The sequence below is a fragment of the Rutidosis leptorrhynchoides genome, chromosome 5, assembly GCF_046630445.1.
Source record: "Rutidosis leptorrhynchoides isolate AG116_Rl617_1_P2 chromosome 5, CSIRO_AGI_Rlap_v1, whole genome shotgun sequence".
Lineage (NCBI taxonomy): Eukaryota > Viridiplantae > Streptophyta > Magnoliopsida > Asterales > Asteraceae > Rutidosis > Rutidosis leptorrhynchoides.
The window spans coordinates 368,961,101-368,973,790 of NC_092337.1; the positions used below are offsets into that span (position 1 = coordinate 368,961,101).

The 12,690-nt window shown below is 31.5% G+C and overlaps 1 non-coding gene across 1 annotated transcript; it reads right to left on the bottom strand.

Moving 5' to 3' along the window:
* Window positions 1-3,785: 3,785 nt before the first annotated feature.
* Window positions 3,786-3,857, bottom strand: TRNAR-UCG (transfer RNA arginine (anticodon UCG)). Its single transcript has one exon. It is a non-coding gene; the product is annotated as a tRNA-Arg (tRNA).
* Between the last annotated feature and the right edge of the window lie 8,833 nt (window positions 3,858-12,690).

A 12,690-nucleotide genomic window follows, 5' to 3' on the forward strand; every position in this document is an offset into this window, starting at 1 on the left:
ACAATGACGATTTTTGATGAATCTTCAATAACAATGGTGAATTTGTTACTCTTCCCAATTGATGAATCGTCATCACAACTCATAAATCCTCAACAATCATCACGAACTGATGGATCCTCATCAATAAAAATGACGGTTTCTGATAAATTCACGATTTACAAGGTTATCTCTTCTTAATTTGTCGTTACCTTTATTATTATTAATTAATAATTATTATTATTCGTTAGAAACTTGTATGCTTACATGTGATTGAATGAATATATTATAAGATATTGCACACCAGGTGTTCGTTGATTTGTCTCAATGAAATATAAGTAGAAATATAGGTTTGTGTATTTCTGCTTATGTCGATATTAAGTTTATAATTTGAAAGTTTTAAATTGATGTTTATTCACATGATATTGCATTCACTTAAAAATTAATGAAGATGATTTGAGAACGAATGAATATGTTTGTGATGAATGAATATCTTTTGATAATTAATGAATATGTATGAGATGTAATTACACAGTGTTTTGAAACGCATGGATATGACTATATAATTAAGCTGGTTAGTTTAGATATTCATCCTAATGAATATGACTACATAATTGAGCTGATGACTGATATTATAATAATGAGGAATGGTTTTATATTTAATTACAAGGTTGATTAGTTTAGATATTCTTTATAATGCATTTGACTATAAAATTCAAGTGATGAATGATATGTTTTTAACACATTGTTTATGATGAATGACATGTTTATAATACATTATTTATGAGGAATGATATGTACATTGATATGAATGTAACTTACTGGTGAACATGAAATAATAGTAATAAAAAAGAATGTGTTATTCAGTTTTTGAATGTTATGTTAACATGGGAACGATTGCCGAGTCTGGAACTTAGGTATTGTGTTTGAGCAGTGTAACTTCTGATTATGAACAACACAAAACGTGTTGTCGATAACTGTAACCGAACTTAGGTATTGCCGAGACGATAATTCACGGCCAATTGATAAACGCTTGTGGGAGTTTTCGAAGCTTTTTGATGCATTCTTTTCAATTTGTCATCCTAAATACGTTAAAATGCAACTATACATGATCAAAAAGAACGAGTACTTCTACATGATGAGGGTATGCGGAATGGCGAAAAGAAAATAACTGATATAGGAGATTTTGAGATAACAAATCTTTGTTATTTGAAAAGTTCTCTTGACATGTTGACTTAAGTTGACTACAAGCTACATTGGTATTGTTAATAAAACTCTCATGTTTGTTTCAATTATTTGATTTACTGTAAGTATGTTCTAAGTATGTTACTGTTATTCTAATTCTAGTGTTGTAGTTAATGAAATTGTACAGGCCAAATAAACACAAGTAGTTGAATACTAATCTCATATAGTCAAAGTCAAAGTCAAAGTCAAGTGTAGCAGCCAAGATTGGATTACTCTTGAAATCTGGTCAAGAGGGTGGGACATCTGTATCTCGGGGATGATTCTTCCAGATCACTTCTCCAAGAGGTTTATTTTTCTTATCGTATACGCTGCTAGCATTAATTAGCTTTTTCAATTAAATTAAAACAAAATAATCCATTTTCCATTTGCTTTTCGACAAAAAAAGCAAGTGGTGATCTATTTTTGACACAAACCAGTTTTGAGCCTTATCTAATTATTTTGGTTTTATCATACAGGTAGAAAAAACTTACTTGGTAAGCTTGGTCGATAACAATTACATCAACAACAACTTATTCTCAGTGTTCAAGGGCTTCTAAAATGTGTTCATTGGGATTCCTACTGCGGGTTCGTTTCTATTTAATTTAGGATATCTGCAAGTATCATTGCCCAATGTACCATTTGTGTCATTGCTTGTAATGTAGTAAACAATGTAATCTCTACTTGTGTTATTGGGTTTTTGTAATATCTACTTATCTTATTGGGTTTTTATAATCTCTACTTGTATGATAAGGGTAGTATGGTAGCCAATTGTTATAAACGTGTCCATCAGTGTATCAAATGTGAAACTTGGCAGGTTTATTTGTCCTTTTGTTGTGCCGAAAACTCGAGTTGTGTAGGGTTTTCGTATGGTTTGTTAATCTCGAGTTGTGACCGTTATCATTTATTTGATGAATGATATCAAATGTCAATTATTCAAATTAAAGTAGATACTATTTTGTATGAAAGAAAATGATGAATGATAAAAAAATGCCAGGTGAATGATCAAAATACCCGATGAATGATATAAAAAAAAGGCGATGAATGAAAAAAATACTCGATGAATGATAAAAATACCTGATGAATGATAAAAATACCCAATGAATGAGAAAAATAGCCGATGAATGATAAACAAAGAATTATAAAAGAATGTGATGAATGATAAAAAATACCCGATGAATGATAAAAAAAAATACCCGATGAATGATAAAAATAACTGATGAATGATAAATGAAGAATGATAAAAGAACGTGATGAATGATAAAAATACCCGATGAATGATAAAAATAGATGATGAATGATAAAAATAGATGATGAATGATAAAAATAGTTGATGACTGATAAACGAAGAATAATAAAAGAATGTAATGAATGATAAAAAAAAACACCCGATGAATAATAAAAATACCTAATGAATGATAAAAAATACCTAATGAATAAAAAAATAGCTGATGAATGATAAACGAAGAATGATAAAAGAATGTGATGAATGATAAAAAAAAAACATCCGATAAATGATAAAAAAAATAACTAATGAATGATAAAAATAACCGATGAATGATAAATGAAGAATGATAAAAGAACGTGATGAATGATAAAAATACACGATGAATGATAAAAATAGAGGATGAATGATCAAAATAGTTACTAAAAGATAAACGAAGAATAATAAAAGAACGCGATGAATGATAAAAAAACACCCGATGAATGATAAAATATTAGATGAACGATAAAAATATCCAATGAATGTAAAAATACCTGGTGAATGATAACCGAAGAATGATAAAAAAAAAAAACGTGATGAATGATATAAAAAAATACCTGATGAATAATAGAAATACCCGACTAATGATAAAAATACCCAATGAATGTAAATAAACCTGATACTTTTGAGATACTTTGCATTAAGATAATCAGTAAGTTTAGCAAATGACATCTACTGCATCAGAAGCAAAACCTAAAGAATTACTCATTAATTGTTTTATCCACACAAGATCATAAGTAGCAATACACATACAAAGGATTAATGAGTCCCAAATGGCTGCAACTGCAACGATCATGGACATAAAACCGTGCGTTGTAGCAACCGCAAATCGTGAAACGTGATTCTTAACAAGGGCTGATTGTGGACGTCGTGGCAGATCAATGACATGTACGTGCCGTTTTATACCACTATAGTAGTACCCTTTTGCTGCTAATCAATTAATAATCTCCAGTATCGTTAAGTTGTACTACTTCTTTTCCTGCTCCTGTGGTGTAATTATGAAGCAGATTCTCAGCGTTGCATGTTTGTCTTGCTGACTTGCAATACATCGTTTTGGTACCTGGCGTATCCAAAAACTATAACAACAGACAAACATAGTTAATGAATGTTTGATATACGATTATCATTCATCTAAATTATTTTTCATCAAATAGTATCATTTTTTAAAAATCGGTTATCATTCATAAGAAAACAATAACCATTTATCACAAAATGATTATCTTGCATTAAAATATTTTGTATCATCAAACATTTTAATAGAGTTTCAAAAGTAGTGGAATTTCAAATAGTTGATATAATATGATTAGTTTTATAAAAAAAGAATAGGGCATTCCGAGAATCGAACTCGGGACCTCCCGCACCGAAAGCGAGAATCATACCACTAGACCAAATGCCCAATTATCAAACAATTATCATTCATCTAATTGTTGTCATTCATATAAAAAACACTTATCTTTTATCAGGTTATCATTCATCATAATGCTATCATTCATCAAAACACTTCTCATTTATCAAAAAACAGTACCATTCATCACTCACAGTTAATGAAAAACCTACTCTATTTAACTCTTACTTCTACAATCCACCATCCACTCCATAGTGTTAAAATGTTTCACAATCATATTTTATGAAGAAGCACATCATATATAATATATATAGGAAAAAAACATAGCTATGTTAGCAGACCTGTTCATTATGCGTGCCCGTGTACGCAAGGCTAAGACCAGTTATGGTACCAATTCTAATATAATATAAACAGCATAATGCATTTATTATTTTCTGTATAGTATAAACAGCTAAAAGGTTGACTGAGGCACAAATATTGACACATACCTCAATATATGAACCACGAGGCCATCTCCTACCAGCAAATGATATAAAGAAGTAACCCTGATAAAGACGACATGAAAATCAAACAAATGAGTTTTCACCTCCTTTGTGCAAATACATATTTGATTCCTAATTTACACATTTCTCCAAAACTTTTAAGTATTGATCATAACAGTTTCCGAAATATTTCATTAGTTTAGATAGTTGTAATAAGCTTTGCAAGAACTCAACTGAATAAGCTTTGCAAGAACTCAACCGAAAGAGACAGATATGAATTACCCTCCGTAATAGCAGACTCCATGAACGTCAGAATGTCTAAAATGATGCTGGAACGATTGAGCTGTCAAATCAAATAAATCCATTAGAACTATTATAATTGTACAGCTCATAAAGTACCAAGCATGTCATTTGTATTTACAGAACTCGAAGCAATGTCGTACCTTATCATAACCTGTGCATATCACATTCTTTGTAGATACATTCTCACATAAAATTATTTCAATTGTCCTTCTAACAATCTGTACATATCCATCAATACAGTCTTATTAAATACATGAAAATAGCTTTATAACAAAATAAAAATTCAATTTAATATAAACAGATTATGCACAGTATGTAAAGCCCTAATTTCAATTACATAATTCATGTCACATTATTATTTTCTTCAAATTTCATCTGTATCCACCTATTCACCTTCATAATAACGCATAAAAAGCACAATTTTTAACCTTATAAATCATAATTGACCACTTAATATAATAATAACATATAAAATATAAATGGATGAGACATATACGTAGGTATATCAAATGAATCGAGTGTGAAAAAGAGAGAAACCTCAAGTTGAGATCGGCGAGATTGAGGATCGAAACATGGAAGAGAAGGTGCATCGTCGGAGATGACGATGAAGCACAAGTTGAGAAGACTCCTGTAATTCGAAGAATCGTGTGCTCGGAGAAGAATTGACATATGGTCACCGGCGCAGCAACAACGAAGACAATTCCGGCTATATTTGCAGCGGCATTGAACCTTTGTCAGTGATGATGAAAGGATCAAAGATAACACAGTTTCCGCTAGGGTTTGGGCTCGATTTTGGAACAATTTCCATAGCACTTCAGGCACTCTCTGTTAATTTGGTACCGGATGATAAAAAACGCGACTGATAATTGAATTATGAAATTACCAATATAGCCCTCCTTGTTTTTCAGTATAATATTAGAGTTTCTATTAAATTTATGAAATGTGTGGCTCATATTTACTTATCCAGTTTGTACCCCATTTAATGCTTATCCATGGATTGAACCACTATATATATATATATATATATATATATATATATATATATATATATATATATATATATATATATATATATATATATATATATATATATATATATATATATATATATATATATCAGGAACATTTATTTTCATTATTTAATGTGAATATTGGTTATTTGAAAACATTTATTTTCTTTATTAATAGAATCAAAAATATTTCATCTTAATGATATCGATTTTCTATTATATTTGAACTACATGGTTCCTTTTCTAGAATATATATATATATATATATATATATATATATATATATATATATATATATATATATATATCAAAAGTCGAAAAATACAAAACTTGTTGCATAGACACTCTCTGCTTCGTTAAGTTTAAAATGTGTTGTGATTTTAGTATCATTCAACATACATTTTAGTGAATTGAGATTTACTTGAATGCAAGAGTTAGCTAGTTATACTTAACAACAGTTCGGAGATTGTGTAGTACACGCCCGTAAGAGTTGGTTACTAACTGTCGCGCAGATTGCGGGGGTTAAGGGGGTTGCGCCCCCTTGCGGGGTCCAAGGGGCAATGCCCCTGACTGGGGTCCCGCTATATGTCATTTAGAAAAAGTGTATTCCAACAGTTTCCAGCCAATAGTTATACCTTTTCGGTATAACATATATTCCCGCCAAAATGAAGGGATACACCCTGTCATTTCCAACTGTTTCATATGACAGTTTTCATACACGTTTTTGTATATTCTGCATTCAAATTAACAACAACAAAAACACACAGATTCTCTAATTCGTGATTTTGATTTCTTCTTGCCTGAGAACAAAATCGTTCTTGTCTTATCTCAATTAGGATTTCGTATAAACCCGAGGCTTGTGAGGGGCGAAATACTTAATTAAAAAATTGTTTCACGATTCAGGAACCAATCCAAATTATCTGTTTTCATACTCGTTTTCTTACAAAATGTGCCTGTGTTGAATGTAACACGGTTGTGATTAGGGGGTGTTCGTTATTTGCGTCCCTAACTACTATTTGCACTTTTATTTCAGAATGTTTCTATGAAATATCAATCTAGCAAATTGCTTTTACCATACAAATTGAATATGTAACAACAGTACAACACTTTAACTACTGATGAATTATATATATATATATATATATATATATATATATATATATATATATATATATATATATATATATATAGAGAGAGAGAGAGTCGAGAGATAGATATATGAATGAATCAGAAACAGAAATCGCGAATTTATAGATGTGGCCAGCAAAAGGGTGCCATGCGATCGCATGGCTTCCCAAGCCATTTTCCATGCGATCGCATGGGAAGGTATGACAACTCACAAATGTTTTTGTCCTACGCTTGTCGACATATTTATTAATTATATTTATAATATATAATTTATATAATTAATTATATATTATATTAAATTCACGTGCATAGTTGACTTGTAATTTTTGTTCCGATAAGTCGTACGTCATCACGCGACTTATGTCCCGGTTCCGGTTTTTCGAACGTCCTTTCGTACATTAAGAAAACTTGCATTTTACGTTTCGTGACACGTACCTTTGTTAAAATATAGTCTTAAATTATCAAAAAACTATATCACTCAAAGTGTATCTTAAACTTTCGAGTGATTTTGTCATTTACTTCTATAAATCAATGGTTCGTTATCTAACGAAGTATATTTAATAATATTATTTTAAATCAAAAAGTTTTGTAACCAAATTAATATTTATAAACACGTTTTAAATATACGTCGCAAGTTATTCATATATCTAATTCCATCAGTTAATATTCCTTATTTTTGTATCGTCTAAATTACGTTATTTAAACAAACACATATTAACAATCAATTCTATAATATCTGAAAACGTTTTCACACATTTGTAACACAATCAATTGAATATTATGCAGTTTAGTTTTCCACTAACTTTTATCTAAGTTTCGTCATCAAACACTTTATCGTTTATTCTGAATATCGTTAAAAATGAATGATTTCTTAAATCAGCGTGGACCTCACAACAGAGACTCGTAATAATATTATAATCCTTAAGGGACTCAATAAATATCTTTTAATTCAATCGTTTGGCATAATCTTTTAACTCCGTAGTTAAATATATCAACTAGATATTCAAATCAATAAGTTTAATGTACAGTATCATTCACTTAACACTTTGTTACATTTTTAAGTTATGGTATATGTATCTATTTACATATAATTGTTCGCGAATCGTTGAGAACAATCGAAGGGTAATTGAATAGTTCAAAATTTTGAGATTCAACTTTACAGACTTTGCTTATCGTGTCGGAAACATTAAATCATATAAAGATTAAGTTTAAATTTAGTCAGAAATTTCCGGGTCATCACAGTACCTATCTGTTAAAGAAATTTCTTCCCGAAATTTGAGTGAGGTCGTCATGGCTAACAATAAAGATGTTTTCATGACGAATATGAGTTAATAAATAGAATTTTATCACCATTGAATAATACAGATAAAACAATCCGATTACTCGAAGCGTATGAGAGAAGTTATCGTAATAGAATGAAATGGAGAATAGAAATTCGTCTTATCTCTTGACGTATTAACGATTGATTTCCGGAATTTAAGGAATAGAAAATCTTCATAATCTAAATAAGATTTGATTCTTCGGAATTTGCGGAAATTAGGATTTTCTTTGATTAAATGCGTAATCTCCCTCGATTGCTATGTCTGATATTTCGCTATAAATTGACCTCTTCCATTTCATTATTTTCACCACTCCTATATCTTCTTCCTCATTTCATACTTCCAAAAGATTGTGAAATGCTTCATCCAGTTTTGATTCTTGATATACTCCTAACTTTCATATCTGTCATTCTTCTTTTTCATCTACCGCCAGAGGAAGTTATTTTCTTCTACCATTACCTAGGGGTTATAGTGTTTTTCATTCTCCCGTGTCTTTATATTGCTATACGCATTGATATACACGGTTTGTAAATTTCGGGATTGTTATCGGGCTTATATTCTCCTTTATATTTCAGAGCTCCATGCTTTCGATTTCTCTTCCCGATTTTAAGTCAAGCGAATAATGGTCCAGAATTCGTAGGTATGGATTTCGGAATGAACATAGTTAATGTTCTAAGAAAGAAATTGAAATGGCACGATCTTGATTTGTCAAATTACCAGAATATCCAGAAAAGACCGAATCATCAAGAAATATATTTTCTTGATATATTTAGAGATTATATAGAATGAAAGAGTTATGTAACATGGTTTATGATGAGGGTGTGATCTGTGAACCTTTGTCACGTTCCATTAGAAACTCAACATGACTTACTGTAATATAATCACGTTGATCAAGTGTCATTATATTATACTAACTCATGCTTCAGTTCCCAACATTACTTCAAAACATCCATTTTTTCGAATTTTTCAGATTTTAGAAACTAAAATAGTTTCTTTTATGATGTAACACAGATAGCGCGAAGAGGTAATAATTTCAGATAAGAATGGTTTCGAAAAAATATCTTCAGAAATATGGAGGATATTTATAATGGGAGATACGATGATATCTTAGAATATTTAAGATAAGATGATGATGAAGAATATTGTCCGCAAAGGTTTTAGAGTAAGGAGCAAGGTATTCGTTAATGATTTTAGCAGACACTGAATCATTTGGATTCTTTGAAGGTTGATTTAGTCTTTGTGATTTGTCCACAGCCTCCTTCATGGTCTGCTCAATCCGTTTTTCAATTCCAAACCTTCTCTTTTTCTCAGCTTTACCACCATACTATTCTTTATCATCAAACTTTTGACTGTTAAAGTCGTTTACCATTTTTGCTGCTTTATCAGCATTGTTCCAATTTCAGAGAACTAGTTCATAGTTTGGGATGCTTTTCAGAAACTTCACCTTCGAAGTATGTAAGTCTAGAAGATAGATGTTATCTATATATAATTGTTGTCGTAGAAAATGCTACGAGATTCAAAATACTGATTGCTAATTCCCGGTAGTTGGTATGGCAATTACCGTTACAAGATGTGGATGAGTACATGATAGGGTTTCAATGAGTATAAGAATTTTTCGAAAGGTCAAGGATCAATGAAGTTGTTGGTAAATTTACTGCTAATGTGGTGGAACATAAAAGGTTCCCCGGTAACAAAAATGTATATGTCAAGGTTATAATAAGACTAATCTGAAAAGTCAAAATTGACTGGTTGAAAGTGGGGTAAAACTGGATACTTTGAAAAAGAAATTGCAAGGTTATTTTCGGTAAAAACAACGCTAAAGGATCTTGCACAGTTTTGAAGTCAAAGTATAGATTTGAAAGATGTAGAGATCTAAGAATGATGTCACCGGTTCAGAGTTATGACTTGGATTCTGATCCGTCAATATCAGAATATGTAATTGAATTTGTATGAAAACGATTGCATATCGTTGTGAGCATTGTTAATAATTTTTGAATCAAAGTTGAAGAATGTACAGTGTAACATATTAATTGCGAACTTATATATTTCCCGGGTATTACCTACCCGTTAAAGATTTCACAATTAATACTTTGTACAAAAGAATTTTTATTACCGTCTTTATGAAAATGTATGTATATTTTCTTCAGATGTAACACAGATTTAATGAGTTAATATCATATTAAGCTCATTTACTTTTTTTGGCTGGATTAGAAATGAATAATCTCTAAAACATTAAAGATTTCATAATCTTCGTGGAGTATTTTACTAATGTAATTAATACTTCGTTATTCAGTTTTATTGATATTTCCTCAGTGAATCATGTTGGTGCTTATGGAACTCTTGCTAACTTCGCAAGGTAAAAATGATGTTTTCTGGAAAGTTTCGAGTATATCGAAAATGAAAATGTAAAATCAATTATGTAATTGAATAATACACTTGGTTTATTATGAAATGGAATTCGTTAAGTTGAAACAAAGATTGTAGTTAACAATGGTTAAGTTATTAAGGAAGGATGTACATCATTACATATTAGTAATATGAACTAACCGAGTAGTACCTACCAGTTAAGATTCACACGTAATAGCTTAGTACGAAAAGATTTATTTTGATTTCAAAATTCATATATATTATATATACATAAAATTTCTTCAGGGGAAATGAGTTAATACTTCATCGGTTATTGTTGCTGGTATTTCTTGGTAACTACGATGCATATGACGTTGATGCTCGTGGGACAGATTGTGAAGTTGAGGTTTGCGATGCGGATGTTGTTGGTGGTGGTAATGGTACTGTTGGTGTTGTTGTCGGTGGTACTGTTGATGCCGGTGATGCTGTTGGTGCTTGTAACCTTTGCACCATATTCTCTAAAGCCACTACCCTAGCGCGAAGCTCGTTGACTTCTTCTACTACACCGGGATGATTGGCGGTTCGGACGAGTGGATGAATAAGATCCAGAATTTGAGATAGTATATTATCATGACGAGATACTCTGGAAATGAGAGAGAAAATGGTGTCTCGAACAGGTTCGCCGGTAAGTGCTTCAGGTTCTTCGCCAAGAGGGCAATGTGGTGGATGGAAGGGATCGCCTTCTTCTTGTCTCCAATAGTTAAGTAGGCTACGAACCCATCCCCAATTCATCCAGAATAGATGATGGCTAATTGGTTGATCCATTCCGGTTACACTGTCTTCGGAATTCAGGTGAATATCCATATCGGAATAGCTGTCAGAGTTTAAGGAATTTGAACTAGATACGGGATCCATCTTGTATAATTAGGGAGATGATTTTTGATATGAATTAGATTATAGAATTTAGTTTGGTATTCTTCAATACATAATTTACATATGTATATATAATGCCAAATTCCATAAATCATGGAGAAATTTTCGAAAGATGTCAGGAAAAGTTTACAGTAACAGATACGCTAAGATATGAATTTTTGTCTATACACTATTTATGCAATAAATGCAGGAAAACGTGTCTAGACTTAAGAATGATAAGCATGTAATTTCCAACAAGAAATGATAAGCAAAACTTTTAACATGCAGACATGGTCGAAGTCCAGACTTACTGATGCATCCTAACAACTATCAATTAGACACACTCATGCAAGACCTGATTCACTAGGACCAACGCTCTGATACCAACTGTGACGATCGCTCCAAATCCATATGGACGAACACGTCATTCATCGATTTCATTGCGAGGTATTTGACCTCTATATGATACGTTTTGTAAACATTGCATTCTTTTAAAAAGGCACACCATAAATGAATATTTAAATCAAAGGTTTTCGACTTCTGATGATTTCTACATATAGACAATCACTTTAAATAATAGTTTACAATAATACTTCCGTTGACAATGCAGTCAAAATAAGATACATGGTGATGATTTGGTGAATGCAACGTTTCCTTGAAAAATATGTCATGTAAGACTCCATGCACATAGCTTGTCTAACACATAAGCAAACAGCGGAAGATTTCTAGGAAACCTGAGAATAAATATGCTAACAAGTGTCAACACAAAGGTTGGTGAGTTCATAGTTTTATTGTTTCATATAATCTGTATATAAAGGTGGATCACAAGATTTCAGTTGTTTCATCCAGAAACGTTTATCAAAAGATTCTACGAAATTGAGCACCCTGGTAACTAAACTTTAACGTTATAATAAGTACCCATGTTTTAACATACATGCAACCAACATGTATAATACACGCAATCCAACGTGTACTAAACTCAAATAGCATACGTCTGTTTTATAGTTCAGGCTAGAGTTTCTATACCTGGAACAGAAAGGGATGTCAAGCCCTATGGATCCATATATAACTACTCGCGCCCACCAGTTCTTATAACCAGCAGTTACTAGTTACCAAAGCTAAGGGATTTTCGGTTCAAAGTCAGTGTATAATTTAGTATGTACTTGTGTCCATTACGTTTAAAATAAAGTGCATGTATTCTTAGCCCAAAAATATATATTACAAAAGAAATTAAAAAGGGAGCAAATGAAACTCATCTCAGCAGCATATAAAGTCGTTCACCAAAATGTGATCGAAACTCGGATTACCAAATAACCGTAGATCTCAACCTAGAGAACATATGTTGGTCAATAAATGTCTATCAAGCTAGGTCAGGTCATAGTTT